Raw genomic sequence first — 16,502 nt, 5'->3', positions numbered from 1 at the left:
CACTATACAGCGAAATGTAATTACTTACACTTTGAGAACTGGTACAATTACACTGACACAACGTGAGGACTGACGTGGCACATTGACGCTTCCAAAAAACATGTTTTCTCTAGATGAGACATCAGAACTTAGTTTCTTAATTTTGAAATTAGTTTCTTAATTTTGAACTTATATATTCTTCCATAATAATCACATAAATTATTTTGATCACAACAGACGAATGCGGACATAAATACAAAGCTAGGTCTTAACTTGGCGTTTTTTAACAGTGAGAATGCAAATGAAACAGATTTCAAAGCAGTTTACTGACATGCTCATGTGCAATACTGCCTAAACAGGAAACTCATATTTTTTAAATTCATGTCTAACAAAGTCTGTAATGAAGTGCTTTTCTTCTTTAGCTGCAACAGCTAAGTACATTTAACAAAATATGTAATATGATATATTAAATATCAGATACTAATTACCGCATGCTAAAGGAATGAAATCCAATTTGTTTTACAGCTCCACATAAACATTATCTAAACTTCACAAGCTTAAAATAGGCTCTAAGTGCAGAATTTTAAATGTACAAAAGCTGAAATTAACATTAATCTCAGAAATCAAAAGCATATAAATTTAAGTTTCATAGTTACATTATTTTTACACTCTAACTGCCAGATTTACATTACCTAGTTGATATGTTAGTACATGTGTGACCATTTAGAAACATTGAGAAAAAATTATTATAACTGAGCATGTATGTGAAGAAAAAATGTACATTTGTGTAATTGAGTTACACTAATGGTGTTTATTCTATTATCTATGAAAAATACATCACAAGATGTACACTTTTTTCCAGCTATTTGCAACATATAATAACAGCCAAAGACCAAACACATTGATTAGCAATATCAGCTGATGAATTTTCCCTTTACATTTTAAAATGAACAATAAGATTTACAAATATGAATATACATGATGTTTTAAAATATCAACTGTAATGACTGCAACAATAACAGCAATTTAAATAATGATATTTAATTGAAAGGCTCAAAAAAATTCCTAAAACTTATAATTATTCAAAATTTTTAAAATGGCTCACAAGTAATTCAACATAGGCTACTCTCATAGAATTTAAATGTATTTCAGCTATATTACGAAATACGTAGTAGATGAAATATTTTTAGTTTCTTAAAACAATATCATGTGTGAGTAAATTTTAATTCGAAAGAAACAATAAACAAGTAAAGATGACCAGCTCTTAACCTTTAAATTTTACAAAAAGAATTTTGCATTAATTGAAAACCTTTTGAAAACTTGAAAAAATAGATTATGTAGATGGTAACTATCTGATCTGCAAGCCAATAAAAAAATTAACACTTTTACTCACAAAACAAAGTTTATGATTAAGTGGGAATTATAGCAATTCATTTCACTTCCCTACTTGTTAACTTGGCACACATTTTAGAGTATTTAAATCTCAATTCCATCTCTGCATTTCCCATAGAATGGGTCTTAAAATATTACTAACTTATTTTTTCTCAAGATATTTACGTTCCAATTCATAACTAGAGTTCAACAGAAAATAGTGCTTTTACATTTCCATGTGAATTATACAGACATAATGTCAGGTTAAAATACATTTGTTTTATTACAAGAGTCTTTTTATTTATTGGTTTCAACAACAGTGCTTATACATTTCTACATTAATTATATATATATATGGTGTCAGGTTAAAATATATTTGTTTTATTACAAGGGTCTTTATTTATTTTTTAATAAGGTGATATTATTAGGCCTTTTTATTTTTACTGGTTACCAGATTTACATTCAAATGATGCACAAATTTTTAAGAAGTTAACTATATTGAAAAAACATCTATTAAAATGAACATTATCAGTTACACAACATGTAATGTTATTTAAAACTATACTTACTCCTTGATACCAGGTTTTCTTTTTTTAATCACCTTACTTGTATCAGTACCTGGAAAGAAGAAACAGACCTTTTAAGAACACAGTATAAATATTAATTTACATCTTTTTAATGAACTATAATAACCTTTAGTTAACTTACAAAACTTATAATGAATAAGCACTTAAGAACACTGCAAGTTATAATGATTAGAGCAGACTGAGGGTTTTCCATGCCACTGACTCTATGTCAAGGCATGGAAGGTTTAAGTAAGGCAGCTAAGTATGGTAAGCCATGCAAATTTATGACTGCAGTGTCTTTACAAGGGTTCTGTCAAAGCTGGGAGGGGTCTTATACAGATATCCCTTCTTTACTTTGCCTAAATTAAATAACCCAATCAAATCTTTGAAAGAACTTATTTTAAATTTTTAAAAAAAATAAGACAAAATGCACAAAAACAAGAAAATATCAAACTGGCATAAAGCACCAGCAATCAAACACTTTCATAACATAATCAGAAAAATATTTGTAAATATTCTTACCATAAAAAGTGTATGAATTATAAAAACTGAATCTGGGAAATTTTTTTTAATTGTATTCAACCTAATCAGCTACCAAAATAAAGTACAATTAGTTACAGTTACATAAAACCATGACTATTTTTAATGTTTCAAAAATAAATATAGCTGCTATTATTGTTACTGGTTGCTTTTGGTTTAACATCATCTTTCATGAAATTTAAATATTATATTTCAGAAGAAAAATAAAATGTATTCAAAAGCATTTCAATATGAGGCTACTATCTGAAAAGAGCATTTACTGCATAAATATTTCCATACAAAGCTTTATTTTTTAGTTTAAATAAGCACCATACCTTGGTTTTGATTATGTTATCTATAAATATTCATTCAAAAAGCTAAATGAAATTATACTGATGTAAAATGTTTTGCATAAATTTCCTGGGGGGATCAAAAAAATATTGCTTGTTAACCAATTACTTTCAGATAAATAATTATTTACCACTTCAAATTCAGCTGAACTTTATATCAGAAATTAAAGATGTTTAATGTCATATTCATAAAAAACAAAGGAATGAATATATTTTTGAATAACCAATGTGAATTCAAAAACCTCATCAAAAATGTATTATATAAGAACATACGGCGAGAGCAAAAATGCAACATGGTGCTAACACACAGATTACCTGGTGAGGTATAAGAATACACAGCCGGTGCTAATGTACGATCACGTGGTGAAGTATAAGAACACGTAGCCAGATTTTGACAAAATTTCTTACAGTTTGTTTACAAAGAAACTACTCAGTAAGGAAAAAAAAAAAAAAAAAGCTTTCATTTACCATATTTACTCGCATATATTTTCCCTTAGTATTGTAGTGCAAGGTTCTAAAAATTTTATAACTTATTCAAATACCTTGTGTTCAGAAAGTAACTTTTCCTAAATTTTAAAATAGATTCATCTATGCAGCGATTGTTTTCATTTTATTAACTAATTTGCTCGTAGAGTTTAGGTGCATGGGCTGATTGAGCAAACAATAATAATGAAGAGCTGCAAGAAGATGGGGATATCTAATGCTCATGGCATTCTGAAGATCATTATACATGTGGAAAGACAAACTGAATGGTAACAATGATGATGACTTGCAAACTGTAGCAAACAACACAGACAATTCTAGCAGTATTAAATGATTTGAAGCCCAAATAATAGCAGTGGGCAATAACAGTGGGTGCGATTCCAAGATACAAGAAGTAGAAATTAAGATATCTTATTACATATTGGCACCATTAACATTAATGTATATTCTCATTGAAACAAAGATTTTAAAATAAATAATATTGTGATAGTCATAATTCATACATGAATACTTTTCTTGTTATGGTCTTATTGTAACCACATCCATGGGAAAATTAAATCATTTGCTTAATTTTCCCCTCTCAATTTTTATATGATAAAGTCAATAGAAAAAGAGGGAAACAAACAAGTAAATACGATAGATATCTAACTACTTTAATACAATGAAAATAAAAGTGATACTTAACCCCTTTCTGTGCCATTTACCTCGATGAAACTTGGGCGAGTGTTATGGGTCAAAGCGTGGTAAACAAGCCAGACTCATGCTTGTGAGCAATCAAAATACGAGCCAAAACATAAATGCCTTATAGTCAGTTTTGCGAGATACTGCTGGCGTGGAAGTAAACTTTAATCCTTCTGCCTTTTGTACATATTATAAATATATTATGCTTTGTAATAAATAACAGTTTCAAAATTATATTTCATAAATAAACGCTTCAAGTAAGTAAACTTTAATCTTCCTGCCTTTTGCAGATATTATAAATATATTATATTTTTAATATATAATTTTAATAAATATTACATAGATAGGTTATTTAATTATGGCAAAGCCTCGAGGGCTATCTGCCTAAGGGGAGAGATGCCTTCGTGGAGGACTTTCTAACGAAAAACTGGCTCGTATACATATTACACATGGGGAAAACCACGAAAACACCCATACAGCCAGCCCATTCGCGGGATTCGAACCTCAGATAAATAAATATTATATAGAATCAGGACTAACTCTTGTGGTGTACTGATAGGAACCAACGTTCGATTACGACTGTGAAATTACGATGTGAATGTTCACGAGCCGGGCTCATGATGTTTGGCCCGGCTTTCTGTTCACTAGCCTGGCTCGTTAAAGCACGGGAAGGGGTTAATGTATATACTACTACATGGATAAACTTTATTCACATGGAACAAATTAAATATAAATATTAACTAACTAAACATCTGTTGAATCTTCATTAAATGTCTTCAGTAGATTAAGACAATTCAAATGAAATAAAATTTAATGAGAAATATAATGCTGAAAATCACTAAGGGGTACAGAAATGGAATTTCCACAATTTAAGTTTCATTAATTCAAAAAATTTCATTTATAGTTCAAACATTTTTCTTAGTAAAGGCTCAAATTTCAAAACCAAGATATTCGGCTATTTATCCAGAGATGGGATTGAAAAACTGGGACAGTTGGCAGTTATATATTCTGTTTGATTAAGTAGAATATTATTGCATTTTTTAGTTTGTTCTTCATATCTATCATTTAATGATTCACCTCTAAAGTCACTTTGAAACAGGATGCAGTATTTCCATTAATTTCAAGAAATGGAGACTTTCTATACTATGAAAATGATGCATTTGTAGCATAAAAAATTTTAACTTACGAAACGATCTACTTTATTTATTTAGATCATATGGCACGTGTTTTGAATTAAATAATACAGTCAAGATAAATCAGATTCAAGCTAGAGCCTAGACCTGCAAGGAAGTGACACATTTTCTTGCATTATACTAAAATATTGTGTTTAAAATATTTTAAACAACTTTATTCCATTAAATAGCTTCTACTTTTTTGTATTCAGTAATTAAAATCACTTTATAAAAGCACTGCACATTATCCTAACATTTAATGCACTTTTCATCATTTAAAAAAAAATGAAAGAATATATGATTTTAATAATGACTTTTATTTTAATCTGCTGATTAAAATCATTGACACCTTGCTGTTAAATGATAGATGACTAGCAGTGTTAAAATTTAATGCAAAGAAGACTGAAGTTCATGTTTCTAGTGCAGAAAAGACAAGAAAAGCTGCTATCTGAAGGCGTCCTGGTTTCTGGAAAAAACCATTTGCAATTTTTAGAAAAACAAAATTATGTAATTGATCAGGAAGTAAACACTGCTTATAATCAAATGAGAGTATTTCAAAGTTTTAAAACAAGCTATTGTAAAAGGTATGTTTCAAAACTATCATTTTTAGTTAGAAGGGATATTGATCTCAAAACTGCATTTTGCATCGAATCACTTTAAATGTCCAAATCACTTTTCCCATTGTTGCTGCCAAATAATATCACCCTGTATTATATTTAAAGAAACTAAATAATGAAGAATCTACATGAATGTATGTATATTTCTCACATTGTGAAAAAACAACGGTACCTAGAGTTATCAAATTTTGAATTACTTAGTCCTCCACCCAAACATGAACACCTGGAAGACCGAATTTGAAATTTGTTTTACTGTCCATTTCATAGTTTGTAAAACTAATGAACATTTGATTAAAAAACTCAATAATTTCAAAGTGAGCAGTGGCATCACTGTAGGGAATAAACATTTTTATCTCCAGTATGCGAGACTGACTCTCGGAAATTCCAAAGATATGCTGTTTTCAAAAATTTTTAGTCCAAATCCTCTTGAAACATGTATGTATCTGTAAAAAAAATAATAAAAAAAAGCCTGTCTGGGCATAATTTATAAAATCTGAAAGGTTTCAGATTTTATTATTTTTTTACATACTTCTTATACAAGTCTTGCTCAAATTTTGTTTAAAGTTTCAAACACAGATTAATTGCTTTTATGTGTTTTCTTCATCTAAAACATTTTTTTTTTTTTTTTCCTGTAACCAGAAATTTCACAAAATTTTCAGCCCTATGCTGTGTAGATTTCTAGTCTTTTATTTTAATTTTAGATCCATACTACAAGTAATTTTCAGCAATATCATTAACCTTGGCACTAAAAAAATTGGCTCTACTCTTATATGCGTGCTAAAATCACCAAATGTGGCGATATGTGTTCTGCGCTGGTTTTTGGTGCGTTTGCATGCTGTGGGATGGTTTGGGGGATGATGCTGCTTATGGCAACCCTTTTGACGTTGAAACTTAACACTTTTGCTGCAGTGGTTTAATTGCTCATTGGTTCGTGTCATGTGTGTTATGAATGTTGCAATGAGAGAAAGTGGTGGCAAGATTCCAGTCGCGTATTTTAGATTGTGTGCAAAGTAAATTTAGCATTAAAAGGTACGATGTTGGAGTTGTTAACGAGTCTTTTGTTCAAGGTGTGTTTATGTGGATCGATGTGCATTTTTGGAATTTCTGTGGGAGTCAGGACTTTTAAAACAGAGTTTGGAGTGTCCGAAATGCAGAGCTGATATGAAAACTCGGACGAAGAATGATATTTCTGATAGACTTGTGTGGGTTGCTGGTAAAGTATGTGGCTGTCAGCGAAGTTTAAGATTTGGATCATGGTTTCCATGTAGTAAGTTAACTTTGGAGGAAGTTTTTATCGTTACTTTCGAAATTTTGAATCACAGAAAGACATGTAATATAGAAAAATCGCGGCACTTTTGTTCACCGACATTGTGACTGGCGAAATTTTATTCACGTATGTATTATGGTAAGTGCATTTTATTTTATTGTTTTTACTTTGTAGAATGTTATGTTCATTGTTTTTTTACTATGAATTTCTGTTGTTATTTGAATTATTTGTAATTTATTTTAGTTTATTTTGTTGATTTGTGCACAATGCCTAGATTGTGCAATTCGTAGATTTTTTTTTAAAGTTTAAACCGAATGCTGTGTACATGGTATTCTTTGAAATATTTTGTTGTTATGTTAATTTATTAAAGCGAGATGTGCTTAGTTTGTAGATTCCTTCACTGCCTAGATTGTGCAATTCGTAGATGTTTTTTTAAGTTAAAACATATCACTGTGTACATGGATTCTTATCAAATATTTTTGGTTAGAAACTTTACGTTTTTGCTATCTAAATTTTTTGTTTTTATTTCGAATTTTTATCTTAAATTGTGTGTTCAAAACGTGGTTTTTGCATGTGCGAAAACTGCGTTTTTGGAGTCATTTTAGACTTAAAGTTTGAAATGTAGACAAAAAATTTAGATAGTAATATGGCACCGTGGAGTTTCTCACCAAAAATATTTGGCGAGAAATTTGTCGCCAAGCGAGGGTGTATGTAAGAGTAGTTCCAAAAAATTAATTGCAAGATCTGTTCCTATATATGCACATACATGTAATCAAGAGAAGTGTAAAACAAAATCTAATTCGCTTAGTGGGGATTTTGATTCCTTTACATTCCATCTAATCCTTCCAAATTCTAAACAAATACAAATGTAAAAAAAAAAAGTAAAAACACTGATTTCGGTATAAGTGACTTTAGTTTAATGGAAGTAGAATTTACAAGAAAATATGAAAACCAAATTCACACAAAAGTATCAGAACTTCTGTTTTCTTGATTATTATTGCACAAATGATTCTGAAAACTCTCACAATCTTTATTGTTAACATGGTTAATAACACATGTTAAATTTTTAAACTATTTCAGGACTAATGCAGTGGCACTATTAATAACCAAAGGAAAATTATAGAAAATCATCAGCTCAAGTTACAATATGAAAGACCAGAAAAAAATTAAACAGAACCCCAAGTTTCATTTCCTACTAAAATTAAATTTTTCAAAACAACGAACAAAGTTACAGTGGGTAAAAAAAGTATTGGCAATTGCCTATAATTGATCATATTAGTTAACAAAGGAAATGCTTGACAATTTTAGATGAACATAATGAAAACATGAGGTAATAAACAAACAAATCTAATGAAAACTTCTGTTTTAATATGATATTTACACAAAATATACAACAAAAAAGTAAATTTGCATGTCAAAGAAGTATTGGCAAGATTATGCAGCACAATGTGGGAACAAAATTTAATACATTGTACTCAGGCCTTTTGCATATGTAACAGCTTGTAATCTACTTCTCATACAGTAAAACAAAGTCTTGATTGTACTATCAGGAATTTTGTGCCATTCTTGCAGAAGTAAACGCTTAAGTTCATCTTTACACAAAATTTTATGTTTCCTGATTTCTAGGTCCAATTTGTGCCATAAATTTTCAATTGGATTTATGTCAGGGGCTTGAGGTGGTGTCGTTAACTGGCGAAGAATGTTATACAGTAACTACTCCTGTGTGAGGTTAGCTGTATCCTTAGGGTCATTGTCCTGTTGAAACATGAATGATGTTCCTAAGCCAAGATGCTGGATACTGAAATTCAAGTTATAGTGCAATATGTCAGTGTACGTACGTGCTGTCATAATACTATTAATGAAGCACAGATTACCAACTCCATTTGCTGCCATACAGCCCCTAACTAAAACACTCTCTCAACCATGTTTCACAGTCGGAGTTAAATGCTGAATTCCAGCTCAGTGTTTGGCTTTCTTTACACAGATTGTGGTCTATCAGTCCCGAAAATGTTAAACTTCGACTCATTGGAGAAAATAACCGTGTTCCAAAACTCGTCCGATAAATTAACATGAGATTTTGCAAAATCCAATCTCTTTCCCCTGTTTATTTCTGAAATGAAAGGTTTCTTTCTAGCTGCCCTTCCATAACAACTTCCTGTATGTCAAACATTCCGTATAGTCTGTAGACTAAAAGTTTTATGCGAAGTATTAGCAATATCTTTGGCTAACTGGGGGGGGGGACTTAATTTTAGGGTTTTTCTTAACCTCTTTGATAATGCTAAGTTTTATCTTGCAGAAAATATTCGAGTCTAATCTTCTTGGAGTCTAACCACTTTCAATCTTATTTTCTGTTGATCCTGTCTCTTTGAACTTTTTTATAACACTTCTAACAGTAAACAGAATTATGTTCAGTTGTATTCCTATAGCATGATAAGTTAAACCCTCATTTCTGAGCTGAATAATCACATTTTTAACATTAACATCCAACTCCTTCGACTTTGAAGCCATTTTATCACATTGATTGCAAAATAATGTTTTAAAAGTACTGAAGTAGCACTTCAGACTTTATACTAACAGGGTGTCGTATCAGTCTAAAGATGTGACCTCAACATAACAAAATTTGCATAGCAGTTAGAACTTTGCCAATTCTTTTTTTGAGATGAAAATTTATGCTTTTGTTGAATATTTTGTGTAAAAGGCATATTAAAATGAAAGTTTCTATAGATTTGTGTTTCATTACCTGCTGTGTTTGTTTTAACCTGTTAAAACTGTCAAGCATTTCCTTTGTAAGCTAATATGATCAATTATAGGAAATTGGCAGTACTTTTTTAATCCACTATATTTAAGACAGTGCTATATTATAATCATGATTGAAACATATAGTTAAAATCATTTTGTCCAAACAAAGTTTTATGCTGTACAAAACACACAACCTTTTTCAAAAGCATAATTTTGAAAATTTGAGTTTCCCAGAAACATTTATCCTCCCTTGGAAGGGATATCTTAATGGAAGATTTTTGATGGGAAGTCTGGCTATATATTTACATTACATACAGGTAGCCAGAACTTTATCCTAGATTACAACTCCCAGTGTTCAGCCAATGGTGGGCTAAATTTTATACAATAAAGCATCCACAGAAAGTCAACTTTTCTCTGTCACAATCTGAATCGTTCCACTAGGCATTAATAAAATTGTCCAGTCAGTATTTATAACATAAAATTGCATGAATTTATCAACCAGACAAAATCTCAACCAAACGAAAGCTGCTGCAAACACAAGCCAATAAAGCAGTTCTATTATATTGTGCATAACATAATATTAAAGAAAAAAAAATTATGTCTAAAACATTCCTGACATTCCAGATCAACTTCAGAGCTGCAATTTTCAATAAAGGCAAAGCACACAAAACTTTCAATTCAAATTTTGACAGAAAAGCCCTAAATATGACAGTTTGACTCTCTCCTGCTTAAATAATAAAAATGTGAATAGAATAACTAGCTGTATAAGCTAACTTGAGTATAATTAAATACAAAAAGCTTGCTAATTCAGAACTGGAATAACCAGTCTAAAAAGATTTCTTTTTACACAAATAACACTAGTAAAATACATAAATCAGGATCATTCACAGCATTTCATTTCCTATGGGTATACCCCTTTTTACAAAATGCATCATATTTTCAGCCCAAGTCTCAAATGCTATTCTAAATATTTTCAAACTGTAATTAATTACAAAACCAATTAAGGTAATAAAATGAATGATCATTCAAGGATAAATATTCAGTTGTAAAATTTTAAAATGTCATTGTTAAAATATATAGCTCAAACTTATCACAAAAATAATCATGGAACTACACTGTAAATAAATGTTTGCTCATTTGAATCCAAAAGTTACATTTTAATAATTATATATAGTAGCGCTTACACTAAAAATGGCTTAATACTACCAGCAACTTTTATTTCACTTTCTTTAACATTTTGAATTTTATTTAATTTTGAGCATACTCAATAGCATAATTTAAAACATAAATGCTTTCGCTTTGTAACATTTTCTAGTTAACTACAGTACAAATTTCTGTCTTTCCATATGAAAATATTTATAAAGAGTTAATTTTACTTGAGATAAATGGTAAAAAGCAGAAACTAAGGCAAAACCTTACTTTGCAAACAGGTAGGCTTATTTACAAAAAGTTAGATGGATGTGATTAAGCTACAGATAACAGCTGCAAATAACAAATGTAAGGTCTAGTGACAGGTATATGCTATTGGTAAAAGAAAATCTAGCTTAAATCTAGAAATAACTTAAGAGCACAAAAAGAATTTATTAAATCTGTCAGTAGAATGGAATCAATTTATGTAGTAACCCTAAAATGTATCCTGAGTTAATAATACAGGAGTTTCAAATGTACTAGAATATCAGTTACTGTAATTTCAAAAGAAAGAAATTTAAAATAAAAGTTTTGCCATTCTGTACAAGAACTCCTAGCATACAAAATAATTATCAGTTAATAATGAAACAGAAATGCAGCAAAAAGTAAAATTTAAATAATAAAAATGTTTAACCAGAAAAAATTATCTCCAGTGCATATTACTTAACCCTCTAAAACGCATTTTTTTTTTTTTTTTTTAAATCTGTCGATGAAGACCTCTATTTAAACAGAAGTTACTAGCTAAATTTATATAATTACTCATTTTTGTTTTCAAAAGCTTTCAATCATTAAGATATTTACATCGTTAAAGAAAGTAAGAAAGCAAAACATTTAAACATTTTAAATTAGCTAATGTATATGTGACAAAAGATCTCATAACTGTATAAAGGCAATTATGCCACTCAGAGGACTAAACAAAAAAAATACTTCCCTTTCATTTTTTCAGTATCAATTATCCATACCTTACTTGTAAGATCTATTGAAAACTGCCCTGTAATTAATTCATAAGAATAAAATATATGCTGTATTGCAAATGGAACAAACACTCTTCTGAGAATTAGTGGTTATATGCGATAAAACATCTTTCCTGTGAATAAAAGACACAGTGCTACTGAAATGGTTTCTCTTTTTGGTACAGTGCAACATTCAAATATAATTAACTTGAAAGTCACAAAATGTGCCCAGAATAGCTGTAGGCATAATCTATTAAGCATAATAATGTATTATTTATTACATAGGTACTTAACATGTATGATACCAGCTCTGAATGCTAATAAAAAGTTTGCTCTGCTTGCATACAGCTTCCAATACCTGAATACTTTATATAGTACTAAAATGCCTAACACATTTTCAGAATTACTTTAATATAAACACATATTTAGCAAACACTACTACAGCCTTTCATCTTTTCCTTATTTAGGGGTAAGAAACTATTAATAAGGCATGATATAATGTACAAATACACTAAAAACATTCAGAAAATAAAATAAAATAAAATGAAAGTTAACAGATGATACATTGGAATACTTTTATATATCTTTAGCATGTCTTCCAAAAGTAGCATTTGGAATACTATTTTCCTTTATATTATTTATTTTCCATTTAATTGGAAAGAAAAAATAATCCTCTGCAGCTTGAATTTTGCATCAGTTGAAAATATTATAAACAATTGAAAGGGTTTTCATAGAAGGGCACAGTTCTTTTCTACTGTGCTTAAATATAAATTCCATAACATCTTTTCTTTTTTAAATGACTAACTAAAAAGAACGAGCTTACATTTTTAAATAGAAATATGCTCAAGTCACAAATAGAATTTTTTAAACAAGATAATTATTTTTTAATAAAGTCGAATATAACTTTTTATAAAAAGATAATCACCTTATACTAAACCTTATAATAATGCTAAATTTGACCAAATTCTATTTTCTCATCATTTTGCATTCAGCTATAAAGTAGCTTTGTATATTATTTAGTATTCATATAAAATATTATATACTAATCTAACAGAGTAAAAATTTATCTTCTCACACCAAATACCAAAATAAATGAATGTTTGTTTCATTACACTTATCAATAAAAAAAATACTATTGAGCAATTTATTATGCTTTACTGAAATAACATTGTTATATTTTAGCATCTTTTTACTTCCTTTAATATCAATATGTGAGATTTCTGTTTTAAAAAGCAAATATTAGCTGAAACAGCAAGAATCTGTACATAATATGAAAGAATGTATATCTCAGTGTATTAGACTTTGGTTCAGGACATACCTTATATTTTCCAGGACTTCCCAATGTAACTTCTAACAACCTGATTAATGATGCAAGCTTTTTAATTCTAACAGTTTAGAAATTTTGAGGCATATAAGACAGATATAGAAGATATGAGATAGGTCTAGAAATCTTTCAAGTCAGAATTGCAGACTCAATTATAAGACAAAAGTGAATAAATATAGCTAACAGGCATCTTAATAAAAAAAAGGGGGGAAGAAGTTAAAATATTAAGAAAATGAACATTATTTGAATAAACTTAAATGAGAAAAGTTTTTGACTTTTCTCATTTAAGTTTTTGACTTTTCTCATTTAAGTTTCAGTAAATGCAAATTTCAGTAAATGCACATAATTATAATTTGCACTCTTGATGATCATATGTTACAACTAAATTACATTACTGTTCTTGTACAATTACTGTACTGAGATGCATATGAATGTATTGAACCTTCATCAAACTGCATTTTACAACAGAATGATTAATTTATGTCACAGGAAAATAATTCACAAAACATCGAGAAAGACTTGTTGAAAGACGAAGTGAAAAATATCTGAGAAAATGTAATAATCATTAAAATTGATTTAAATATTTTACCTTATATCATAATCACCTGTTAAGTGCCCATATTGTAAACAAGACAGTCCAATACACAAACACTGTAACAAGACACTATTAAGTCATTTTGATTTTTAAAATAACGAAATAACTTCATTTAAAATATTTAATCAAAAACTTCATAAGCCTAAAGCAGTATTTCCATTTTTTCTTCCAAAACAATCGTACATAATTCGAGATGAGATGATTTGAAAAGCATGGTTCGACTACTTACATAAATGAAACACAGATGTCAGCTGATAATAAGAGAACTCATTATCATTTACTGCATATGTAATCGAAATTCAATGATAACTACCTTAAGAACACTATATATATTATTCTTGCCTAGCCCTGTATTTGAGTAAGGCCTACCTGGTAGAGGCTGAGACGGGGTAGGTGCAGTAGTCGTTGCCATCGAAATCCTACGAGAACGTAATAATTATAATTGGTCTTTTCCCACACTCTACATAGAAGTCCGAAACGTTAAATACAAACATGTAGCTGTTTACAAATAGAAACCACGAATTTCTAAACTACAGAACACGCTACAAAAACTCTCGTTGCCGTTGGCAAACGACACTAGGGTTGCTATGTACTTATTACTGCATGTCGCCGTTGGCGGCACGAAAAGATACAAGGTGCGCCAAATGCTAAAAGAATAAATTCCTATGAAATTTAAAGTGCAGGGCTACTAGGCACGTTCCTATGAAAACGCATTTTGCCGCTTTCGCACGGTCGGTAGCGGAGTGATTTTTGACATGTTCAAATGAAAGAAAAATAAATTTTGTTTCTGTAACATATTTTAAAAATACAGTGAATTGTTTATTTAACTGAGAGTTTTCTTTTTTTTTTTTTTTTTTTCTCATTTTGGAAACAAAATATTTTAATATATGTTTTAAGGCGGGATTTCTTTTCGTAGTGCATGAAATTTTATAACCTTCGCTAAGAGAATCTAATTTGGAAATAAATATTTGAGTCCACGAAAAATTAATCTAATTTTACAAAAGCACAAATCGAAGAAATAATGATTTGTCTACCAACTCTCAGGTATTAAAATTCAGTATGATATGAAGCAATTTGAGTGGTAGATGGAAGCATGCGGATAGCATCGCTCATTCAGCCGCGGGGCCCACCAGCGGCCGAGCGATAACTTCGCTGAACACTGGTAGTTCGGTGCGAGGTTCGAATCCCGCGAACGGGCTGGCTGCATGGGTGTTTTCGTGGTTTTCCCCATGTGTAACGAGTATACGAGCCAGTTTACCTTAAAAAGTCCTCCACGAAGACATCCCTCTCTTAAGGCAGATAGCCCTCAAGTGCTTTGCCGTAATCTAATAAACCAAACCATTAGCGGCGGGAAGACTGAAAATCACTCACTTCACTTTGAATAACGTAAGTTTCCACCCGAATATGGGCATCTGGAAGCCCAAATTTGGAATTTGAAATTTGTTTTATTATCGATTTCATATTTTGTAACACTTCAACGAATTTTGGTCAACAAACTAAACGATTTCAAAGCGAGCAATGGCAAAACTGTACGAAAAAAAAAATTATTTTAATCCCCAGCGACGGGATTCTGTATCGGAAATTCCTAAGATATGCTCATTTTAAAAGTACTTTGCGATATTCTTGTTGAACTGAATTTTCTGGTTAAAGTGCGATGAACAGGATATCTAATAAATAAAGGATTGGATTGGATTATTTAATTATGGCGAAGCACACGAGGGCTATCTGCCTAAATAGACAGATGTCTTCGTGGAGGACTTTCTAAGGGTAACTGGCTCGTATACACGTTACACATGGGGAAAACCACGAGAACGCCCATGCAGCCAGCCTGTTCGCGGGATTCGAATCTCACACCGAACTACCGGTGTAATAAATAAAGGTAACGCACAAAATGCTAAAAAAAAACGCCCCTTTGTGCGTAATTTAAAATCTGACACTCTTCAGCTTTTTTTTTTTTTTTTTTTTTTTTTTAATTATTGTTTTGTTTTTTACTATTACGGTGACTCACGCCAAAGTTGAGGACTTTTGAGGGAAATTGGCTCTATCCACGGAGGAATACAGAAAAAAAATCACGCCCCCAGCGAACGGGCTGGCCTGTGCAGCCAGCCCGTTCGCTGGGGAGGGGAGAGTTTGAACCCCGGACCAAACTACCAGCGTTCAGTGAGTTGTTTACAGCTCGGCCAGTCATGGGCTATAGGGAGATATTAAGGAACTTTTCACGAAGATATTTGGTTATGAATAAAATAATATCAACCGCATTCGCAGTATGTTTCAGGCTTAATAATATTTCCTTCACGATCAGTTAGCAGCTGTGGAAGCAAATGATAACAGAAATAATTCACTCACAAGATTAAATATATTTTTTCAAAGCAATATTCGCATAAAACATTATAAAGATATTATTTTAATTATATTTAATTACTACATAATATGCACGTATTTAAAATTTAGAAAGTATATCTTTTAATTAATACTTTACAACTGTATGATTATGTAGAAAGTTAAGTGAAAGTTTTAATAATAGAAACTTTTTTCAGGAAAGGAGGTGATATAAATTCTGTACATTTTTTATATGGCAATGCGTTAAGTTTCAATATTTTAAAATATTTTTAAAACATTTATTATTATTACGTAACCATAATGTACATACAAACCTCGCATTTAGTACGTATACAAGTTTCTTCTTTCCTTCAAGTTT

General features: G+C 30.4%; 1 long non-coding RNA gene across 2 annotated transcripts in view; it reads right to left on the bottom strand.

Moving 5' to 3' along the window:
* Nucleotides 1-14,404, bottom strand: part of LOC146993213 (uncharacterized) — a 30,430-nt gene extending 16,026 nt beyond the window's left edge. For both annotated transcript variants that reach the window (XR_015038372.1, XR_015038371.1), the window contains exons 1-3: nucleotides 14,174-14,404; nucleotides 1,920-1,968; nucleotides 29-109 (exon numbers count right to left, since the gene is read on the bottom strand). This is a non-coding gene — a long non-coding RNA (uncharacterized LOC146993213). The remainder of the gene's footprint in view (nucleotides 1-28; nucleotides 110-1,919; nucleotides 1,969-14,173) is intronic.
* Between the last annotated feature and the right edge of the window lie 2,098 nt (nucleotides 14,405-16,502).

The sequence above is a fragment of the Stegodyphus dumicola genome, chromosome X1 (genome assembly GCF_044657685.1).
Source record: "Stegodyphus dumicola isolate Sdum_Otavi_A_Nest chromosome X1, ASM4465768v1".
Taxonomy (NCBI): domain Eukaryota; kingdom Metazoa; phylum Arthropoda; class Arachnida; order Araneae; family Eresidae; genus Stegodyphus; species Stegodyphus dumicola.
This window is presented reverse-complemented; position numbering and strand designations above follow the sequence as displayed.